General features: G+C 41.3%; 1 non-coding gene across 1 annotated transcript; it reads left to right on the top strand.

Moving 5' to 3' along the window:
• Positions 1 to 1,032: 1,032 nt before the first annotated feature.
• Positions 1,033 to 1,114, top strand: TRNAS-GCU. Its single transcript has one exon. It is a non-coding gene; the product is annotated as a tRNA-Ser (tRNA).
• Positions 1,115 to 10,373: the final 9,259 nt, after the last annotated feature.

Genomic DNA, 10,373 nt, shown 5'->3' with positions numbered 1-10,373 from the left:
CCTCCCTTCAACCCCGCCCCTGCCCCTGCAGGGAGCATGTCAGGTTTAGTGGCGTCGCCTCCAATTTACTACTCCAATTCTTGGGCTTTTGCAGGGATGAAGTCAAAGCCGACGTGTAGAGCTCGGGGGGGCTTTGTGAAAAGAACCTGTCTTGAGCTTGTGGTATGGACTTGGGGCCTTCTGGCCAGTGAGGACCTCCTATAAATCTTTGAACTCCAGAGATTGCGATAGTTTTCAATTTTTTAGTTTCATCTTACCGGGGTTTTTTTGTTTGTTTTTGTTCTTGTTTTTTAGGTTGTCGACCAGGAATTTTCAGCAAATAGGAATATTAATCGTCTCCGTCAGCTTTTCTTATCAGCAGAAATATATACGTATTTTCTTGTCTACTGATCCTCTCCCTGCCCATTTTATTAACTCCTCTCCCTGTGCAGGGACATAATCTGTCATACACGTGCAATGCAACAAAATTAAACATTTTATCTTTTTATTATAGACATTTTAAACACAAAAGTAGGAAAAAAGGTATAATGAAGCTTTATAGATTCATCACCCAAATACAAGAATTAGCAGTATTTTGCCAGTCTCTTTTTTTGTGTGTGTGTACCTGCAACCTTTCTCCTCCTGTATTTAAAGCAAACTCCAGGCCAGGGTGGTTCACACCTGCAATCCTAGCACTCTGGGATGCAGGATACAGAAAGGGGTTGGCAAAGGTCAGAGAGCATATTATGTACGTCTCTAGGAGACACAAGGGGCTGTGGGCTGGAGCCGCGTCAACAAGACAGGGTTGACTTGCTTCTAATAAGGTGTGCCAGGCACTGGTTCAACCTGTTAGCAGGTATTTGCCAAGTAATTTCACCATTCTAAATGACGTTTGTCTTTTTGTGGTACTTGTGAAATGTACTTTAAGTAAGACACCTGGCTTAAATTGTGATTATGGGAATTAAGCCTGGAAAAGGCGAGTCGATTATACCTCTAGAAAAGGTCAGGGAGCACTATAGGGAGGAAGATTCCGAAAGCCTCAGGTCCCTGAGCGACGAGGTGGCCGAGTGGTTAAGGCGATGGACTGCTAATCCATTGTGCTCTGCACGCATGGGTTCGAATCCCATCCTCGTCGGTTGGTTACTGTTTCTCTTTTGTTCCAAGAATCCCAAACGATGGGTAAGCACTTTATTTGGTAAATCAATTCCTTACTCATCAACCATTTGGGTAATTCCCTTTTATCTTTCCTGTTTTCTGCTTCCTCAGTAGCACTTATAGTGCTAATTAATTTGTTAGTTTATTTATTCGATTCCTGTTTCATTAATTCCCACACCAAATTTTGTTTCACAGAATTCCTCATTGAGGAAACAAGTGAAGATTTTATTGAGGGCTAAAGACACAATTTTTTAAAAACTGATAAAATCATATAGAATTATATACACTAAATTACATATATGGAACTTCGTGGATTATTTAAGGCATTTCTAGATTAATTTTATCTCTACTGTAGTTTTCATCTGTTATGTTAATGCTGACTTCAAATGCAACCATTATTGCCTAAGTATGCCTATCTTTGACAGGGAAGAGAGAGTGTCTCTTTAGGTTGAGATGTGACAGATCTTAAATGGTTACACTAGGGTCTTCACGTTGGCTGACACCTGTAATCCTAACACTCTGGGAGGCCAAGGTGAGAGGATTGCTTGAAGTCGGGAGTTTGAGAACTGCCTGAGCAAAAGCAAAAACTCACCCCCCAGTCCCCAACCCCTTCTACAAAAATAGGAAAACTACCCAGGAAGATCTCGGAAATTTGAGGTTTCAGTCACCTGTGATGGAAATTAGAGGTTGCAGTGAGCTATGATGACGCCGCTGCACTCTACCCTGGACAACAGAGTGAGACCCCTGTCAGAAAAAAAAGAGAGAGAGAGAGAGAGAGAAAGGAAAGGAGAGGAGGGGGAGGGGAGGGAGAAGGGAGAGGAGGGGAGGGGAGGGAGAAGGGAGAGGAGGGAAGAGAAGAGAGAAAAGAGGGAGGAAGGATACATTAGAACATTTCCAGTCAGGAATAAGGATTTCCTCCTAAAAAAAGGATTCTGAGGAGGCTCCAGAAATAGTTGGCATTGAGTCTGGGTTGTTTGCTGTTTTGTGAGTACATCCCTGCTGTTTTGTAAGCAGCAGGGATTAAATAGGAATTGGGCGCTGTCCAGAGGAGCAGGTATTTCCAGTAACAGATAGGTGTATAGAAGCGGGTGGAAGACTGATAAGGGAGTAATCATTGAAAGCGGGTTGGTGGAGGGAATTGTGACATTTTAGAGCTGCTGCGAGATCTTGGGGAAAACAATGTTTCCTGTTAATTTTGCAGATAGAGTCGTGGGTTTTATTTTGTTTCTGTTTTCTTTTTCAACCACAGCAGATTTCCTTTCTTTCCATTTAGATCAGGCGTCCTCAAACTACGGCCCGCGGGCCACATACGACCCGCCTAGGACATTTATCCCGCCCGCCGGGTGTTTCTGCTGCCGCTGCCTGTCCTGCTTAGCAGCCGACTAGTCCCAGGGCCCGCAGTCCAGCCCTCCAATGGTCTGAGGGACAGTGAACTAGCCCCCTGTTTAAAAAGTTTGAGGACCCCTGATTGAGATAGTTTTTTTACTCTTTCAGTGAACGTTTCCTGTCTCTTTTGGGAACTAGTCTCTGGCTCGGAGAGGTGGGAAGTTACGTGGACATGCCTCATGGTGAAGCAATTGTTCCCCCACCCCGAGATCGGCGGTAGGATTGTCAAATAAGATATAGAAGACTTAATTAGATTCGAATTTTAGATAAAGAACGAACATAACATAATTTTTTTAAAAAACAAATTCTCACTCGGTTGCCCAGGCTAGAGTGCCCTGGCGTCAGCCTACCTCACAGCAACCTCAAACTCCTCCTACCTGCACCTCCCTGGTAGCTGGGACTACAGCGCCCACCCCAACTCCCAGCTAATTTTTCTATTTTTTGTAGAGGTGGAGTCTGGCTCTTGATCTTGAACTCCCGAGCTCAAGCGATCCTCCCACCTCAGCCTAACAGAGTGCTAGGATTACTGGCGTGAGCTACTGTGCCCACCAGGCCCGAACGAACATAATTTTACTACAGATCAGGCCACCGTAGTCGATGGTTCCACACGTCCGTGAGCAGACTTCAGGGCACAGAGACCCAGTGGGGAGAGACGGGGGTAGGGGGGCGGGTTTTTTCCTCCAAGACTCTGAAGCTGGTGGATGTGTGTCTCCTTCTCACGAAAGATTACGATCCTGCCCTTTCCGTCTAGCTTTTGAGAAGTCTGCAAACTTCCTAAGGACAGTGTCCAGTTCTGAGTTCTTCGTGCTTCAGCCTAATGTGGGTCACAGAAAAGAGGCATTAAAGAGCGCCTTCGTTTTGAAATACAACTTTCTCTCTTCTTGGAACTAAATAAATTATTAAGCTAGAAAGGAGTTTTACTTAGAAAAGAGAAATAAAAAAAAAGAGAAATGGACAGTTACTGGAGACATAAAGCAGAACTAGATTTAAATTTGAATCTAGAGATGTAGTAGCCTCCTCTCCTTTCTTCTCTCTCTCTCTCTCTCTCTTTGACAGGGGTTTCACTCTGTTGCCCAGGGTAGATTACCCCCTTATCAGTCTTCCACCTGCTTCTATTTGAATTCCTCCAGATTCAAATTGGCGTTGGATGCGCATTTCTAGATTCAAAGCCAATAATACAAATCCTTAACCAACAGAGCAGCTGCCCTGTAATGCCTGGTGTGGTGAAATAAACTGATTGCGTCCTGAAAAGGTTCTGAGGGAAACAGTTCTTATGCTGTCTGCTACCAGTATGTAGTGTGACATCAGTTCATGAAACGAAGAAAATGTAGGTTTGCCCCCACAGCAAGGAAAACTGGAGCGCAGGGCCGTAGATCTGTTCTGGTGGGGGAAGAGTCAGTAGACTAAATATGAACTGGGATTCAGATGTAAAGTCACACACTTCTGGTGGGAAAGCAAACTGGAGAATCCTTTATCACACTTAAAAGTAGATATCAGACTTCAAAAATAGACTGGGTGGGTGGGGTAGCCTGAACTTGTAGTCCCAGTTACTCTGGAGCAGGAAGGCAGGAAGGCCACTTTAGTCCAGGAGTTTGGTGCTACAGTCAGCTATGATCATGCCACTGTCCACGTTGGCCTACAGAGAAAGATCTCATCTCTTAAAGACAAACAAACAAACAAACAAAAAACGTCACTGCCAGGGTGATTCAGTGAATCCTCTAAAGGGGAAAGGAATCTTTCACTTTTCAACAAATGATTGTGTAACAGTTAGACAGCAGCCATGTGCAAAAAAAGGGATGAATCTTACTTCACACTATATACTTAAAACTTGAAAATTTCAAAAAGAAAATTTCAGAGAAAATCCTTCTGACTTTGAGTTAGGCAAGGATTTTCAAAATAGGATATAGAAACATAAGCTATAAAAGAAAAATTTACATACATATGTGACTTCAAAATTTAAAAATTCCATTCTTTGAAAAGCACTGCTAGTGAAAATGAAAGAACAAACCTAAGATTCTGAGAAAATATGTATAAAGATCTTTTACAACTCAACAATAGGAAAACAATCTCATTCCACCCATAAAAATGGGGAAATGATTTGAATTTACATTTCAACAAAGATGATATACAGACAGCAAATAAACACATGAAAAAAACTCAATATCAGCGGTCATCAGGAAAAGTTTAAATTAAAACCACAATAAAATCTAACAACCCTAGTCAATGGTTTCACACGTCTGTGAGCGCCACATACCTATTAGAATGGCAAAAATATAAAAATTTAATACCTGATAGTACAAAGTGTTGATGAGGTTATGGAGCAACTAGAACTCCCAGAGGCTGTCAATGAGAATACAAAACTGGTACAGACACTTTGAAAAAGCAGTTTGGAGGTTTCTTATGAAGTTAAGCATGTACTTACTTTTGTGATCCAACACTCCCCCTCCTAGATATTTACTCAAGAAAAATAAAAATATGTCCACTTGTACATGAATGGTTACAGCAGCTTTATAATTGCCTGAAACTGGCAACAACTCAAATGTCTATCACCTAGTGAATGGATAAGCAAATCATAGTACAGCCATGCAATGGGTTATATATACTCAGCAATATAAAGAACAAACTACAGATACAACATAAAGGAATCTCAAAAGCAGCATGCCAAGTGAAAGAAATTAGAAACTGGACTCAAATGCTATACTGTGTGATTCTTTTTTAAAATTGTTATATTGGTATTTTTTATTTTTATTTTTTTGAATTTTTTTCTTTTTGAGACAGAGTTTCAAGCTGTCACCCTGGGTAGAGTGCCATGGCATCACAGCTCACAGCAACCTTAAATTCTTGGGCTCAAGCAATTCTCTTGCCTCAGCCTCCCAAGTAACTGGGACTACAGGTGCCCACCACAACACCCAGCTACATTTTTAGAGATGAGGTCTTGTGCTTGCTCAGGCTGATCTTGAACCCATGAGCTAAGGCAATCTACCCACCTCAGCCTACCAGAAGCTAGGATTACAGGTGTAAGCCACTGCACCCAGTCCTTTTTTAATATTTTCTATCCTCAGTTGGTTGAATCAGCAGATGTGGAGGGGCAACAGTGCTATTTTAAAGGTTTCCATTTTTTCTCCTGTTTTATGTATTCTCCTGTTTATTCTTTTTTTTTTCTTAGAGACAGAGTCTCACTTTGTAGCCCTCAGTAGAGTACTGTGATGTCACAGGTCCCTGCAACCCTTAGCTCTTAGGCTTAGGCGATTTTGTTGCCTCAGCCTCCTGAGTAGCTGAAACCACAAGCACTCGCCACAATGCCCGGCTATTTTTTGTCACAGTTTGGCTGGGGCAGAGTTTGAACCCGCTGTCCTCAGTATATGGGGCTGGTGCCCTACTCACTGAACCACAGGCGCTGCCCAGCTCCTGTTTATTCTTTTTTTTTTTTTTTTGAGACAGAGCCTCAAGCTGTCCCCCTGGGTGAAGTGCCATGGCATTACAGCTCACAGCAACCTCCAACTCCTGGGCTCAAGCGAGTCTCCTGCCTCCGCCTCCCAAGTAGCTGGGACCACAGGCGCCCGCCACAACGCCCGGCTATTTTTTGGTTGCAGCCATCATTGTTGTTTGGCGGGTCCGGGCTGGGGATTCGAACCCGCCACCTTAGGTATACGTGGCTGGCGCCCTAGCCGGTTGAGCCACTGGCGCCGAGCCAGCTCCTGTTTATTCTTTTAGAGTTCCCAACTATCCAATGCATTATCATCCCCATTTTTAAGAAAACAAAAGCACAGGAAAGTTAAGTGAGTTATTCAAAAATTACAAAGCTAGTAAATGACAGAGCTAAGATTCTGTAGCATCAAAACTCATGCCATTCATCAGTGTGCAATAATTGCCCCCTTTTCTATAAGATTTCTGTAATAGCACACACTTGAAATTGCAAAGGTCAGAATTAATAAAAGGGTAATAATGATAGAAAGGTGGGGAGATGCTTGTGAGAATCTCAGGAAGTAAATCTGACAATGTAGGGAAACAGCTGTGGAACAAGAGGGAGGGGGAATCTAAGATGACTCTTGGACTTCAGACTTGACTAACTGAGTAGTGGATGGGACAGTCATAGAAATGGGAAATTCAAGACAAGAACTCTGGTGGAAAATATAAATTATTGGTCATTTAATGTTTAATGTATCTGTGAGACCAAAAGGATAGCAAGGAGGCAATCAGAGATGTTAGTCTGGAGCCTAAAAAAGAGATCCAGGCTGGAGGGGTAAATTTTGGAGTTCTCATGCAAGTTTGCTAAAGGCAATTTCACTTCAGAAGATTATGTGGAATAAAGAGGACTAAGAACAGAATTCTGGGGAACATCATCATTAGAGAATAAGTTCATTAAAAGTAGCCAGAAGAGAAGACTCAGGAAGATAATCATAAAGTTAAGATACCAGAAGAGAGGGGTGTCATGAAATTCCAGGATAGAATTTCAGTTATGAAAAAATTTCTTTAGTCCCACTAGAAAGTAAGCTCTATGAAGTCATGGGACATCTCTGCTTTGTTTACAAATGTATCCCCAATGCCTAGAAGCCTGGTACATAGTAGATGGTCAGAAACATTCCCAGCCAAATGAATGAGAAGACAAATCAATAGTATTAAATTCCACAGAAAGTTCTGGGAAGATAAAGGTTGAGAAGTAGCCATTTTGTTTAGCAACTTTGGGAGTCACCGAGATCTTGTCCACAGCAATTTCAGTGGAATAGTGGGGCAAAAGCAAAATGGGATTTCCTTAAGAAAATAAATGACAATTTTTTTTCTGTATTACTTTTCTACCTTTTTTAATTTTTATTTATTTATTTATTTATTTTTTGAGACAGAGCCTCAAGCTGTCCCCCTGGGTAGAGTGCCGTGGCATTACAGCTCACAGCAACCTCCAACTCCTGGGCTCAAGCGAGTCTCCTGCCTCCGCCTCCCAAGTAGCTGGGACCCGCCACAACACCCGGCTATTTTTTGGTTGCAGCTGTCATTGTTGTTTGGCGGGTCCGGGCTGGGGATTCAAACCTGCCAACTTAGGTGTACGTGGCTGGCGCCTTAGCCGGTTGAGCTATAGGTGCCAAGCCTCTACCTTTTTTTAATTTAAAAAAATTACTGGGGTGCAGCCGGAAGGTATCCATATTCTCACCTGTCACACAACACACTCTTTAAAAATTAAATAGAAAGGCTTGGCGCCTGTGGCTCAAGTGGCTAAGATGCCAGCCACATGCATCTAAGGTGGTGGGTTCGAATCCAGCCAGAGCCTGCCAAACAACAATGATGGCTGCAACCAAAAGATAGCTGGGTGTTGTGGTGGGCACCTGTGGTCCCAGCTACTTGGGAGGCTGAGGCAGGAGACTCACTTGAGCCCAGGAGTTGGAGGTAGCTGTGAGCTATGATGCTACGGCACTCTACCCAGGGGGACAGCTTGAGGCTCTGCCTCAAATAAATAAATAAATAAAGAATGATTAAAAAAAAAAAAAAACCTCATAAAATGGGAGTGAGGAAGTGTAGCCACTGACACAGTCCATTTCTGGATGAAATCCTGTCTCTCAGGAAATAAGGAACATAGAGCTGCAATTACGAGGGGCACAGGACTCCTAAAGATGTGAGGAAATTAATTATGTTCACTGTCGAATTGCCTTAGCTGGGCACAATCTGGCCACTTAACAAGAGTGCTCAATACGCAAAAAACCATTTTAGGGATTGTCAAGTGCTGGGAGTAGAGGGAAAGGATGACTATACGGAGCAAAGGGGAATGTTTGTGGGGTGGAGGTTTGCTAGAAATGTGTATCTTTTTTGCAGTGGTCCTTATATACGTGTTCGACAAAATTCATCCAACTGTATATATAAAAAGGTAAATGTTACTGTATGAAATTTACTTCAATAAACCTTACTTTTTCAAAAGTGAATATCGTCACTCAGCTATTCCACTTCTAAACCTCTATTCTACAGAAATAGTTGCATAAATTCAACAAGGTATGCACAAAAACATAAAAGAATGGTCAAGACAGCTGTGTTTGAATAGGTTATTTAGCTTGACGAAACAAATTATGGTGCATCAACTTAATTATACTATCACACAGCCATTAAAAAGAATAAAATAGGCTCGGTGCCCACAGCTCACTTAGGTTCAAACCCGGCCCAGGCCTGCTAAACAACAATGACAATTGCAACAAAAAAATAGCCCAGCCTTGTGGCAGGCTCCTGTAATCCCAGCTACTCGGGAGGCTGAGGCAAGAGAATCACTCAAGTCCAAGAGTTGGAGGTTGTTGTGAGCTGTGATGCAACAGCACTCTACTGAGGATGACATGAGACAATATCTCAAAAAAAATTTGCTTTTGTATGTATAAAATATCTTTGAAAAGCTAGAAAATAAATGATATTAGGTGACTAGGAATAGGATGTAGATTTGTTATTTTTAAAAATTTCAATTTGAAAATGTTTAAATATGCATTAAAAAGATAGAAAAAGAGAGTCTAGTACATATCTAGGATCTCTTATCTTCAGTTCTGAAATGCATAAAATTCTTAAAAGTAGGGTTTTTTATGGATGGCATTTGGTAAGAAAAAAAAAATTGTAAGTTCCCCCTACCCCCATAAATTTGGCACTAAAACTTATCTGGGAACAAATCCTGAAGTTCATGTAACTCACTTTAGATGACTAATCACTGCAGAAATGTGAAGGTGTTTTATGTGCTCTGAAACTCTCCTGGAAGTTACATAATACATAGTATGTGCACGTTGTCTTTCTGAAAAAAAAAATCTTGAATTTAGAAACATATCTACTCCCAAAGGTTTATATATAATATGTATAAAATATGTAATGAACAATCATACAGTTATCACCTAGATTTTATAATTGTCACATTTTGCCATGTTTGCTTCCCCACCTTTCTTTCTTTCTCTGCTGAAGTATTTTAATTAGAGGCATCATAACATACCACCCTTGAATACTTCAGTGCCTATCCCAAAAAATAAGAACATCTTCATATAAAAGTACAATATCATTATCATGCCCAAGAAAATTTAAAATATCAGAAAGAGATTGTTCAATGTGTGCCCTATTGTACGTTTTTTTAATCTGCAGCTTTATAATATGTTCAATATACAATAAAATTTAAAGTTAGAAGGAAACTGGATGTAACCTTTAAAACTTAAAATTGCCAGAAAGCTATAGGATCTGCTCAAGGTATTACTAAGGGATAGGAAAGAAGAATTCCTAAGAACCAGTTCAAAGTAGGGATAGGAGAAAATAAATCATTTCATTTTAATGCTCAACTAAGTTGGGGCTGGTCTAAGTAGGGCTTTCAACAATGCAGCACTGGCAGAGCATGGTAGGCATAGAAAGCCAATCAACATTTAAAAGAAGAATCTATTGCTTTGAAGAAAAGTTTTGTTCTCACTATCATGGAAAGAGGAAAGAGTCAAATGTAATTAATTTGCCATCAAGTGGCTGAATGTTCCTACTGTGATATTACACCATATCTAGAGATTAGGTACGGCTGCAGTTCTTGGATCTTGCAGATCCTCAACAGTGGTCTTGGCTAGGTGGTCTTTACAAAGGAAAACATTAAAAAAAAATTTTTTTTGAGCCTTCATCCTGGCAGCCATGATCATTGTGTTCAACAGTTCCTTGAACAAATGCTGAGAAAACAGGGTGGGGGGGGGGAGAAAGGGGAAGAGTTGCTGACGTCTATAGAGGAAATCTTACACAAAGAGTTAGTGAAAATATTTGCACACTTGGGACCCAGTATAAGAGATCTATTCCCTTGCAGCTTCTTCCCTCAATATCGTTATCCCCGATCTCCCAAATCTTTTCTTTCTTGTTTTTGTCCTCTCCTCCTCCTCCTCCTC

The sequence above is a fragment of the Otolemur garnettii genome, unplaced genomic scaffold (assembly GCF_000181295.1).
Source record: "Otolemur garnettii isolate 467f Iridium unplaced genomic scaffold, OtoGar3 scaffold00223, whole genome shotgun sequence".
In the NCBI taxonomy this organism is placed as follows: domain Eukaryota; kingdom Metazoa; phylum Chordata; class Mammalia; order Primates; family Galagidae; genus Otolemur; species Otolemur garnettii.
The sequence above is the reverse complement of the archived record's forward strand: the minus strand, read 5'-3'. Positions and strand labels throughout refer to the sequence as shown.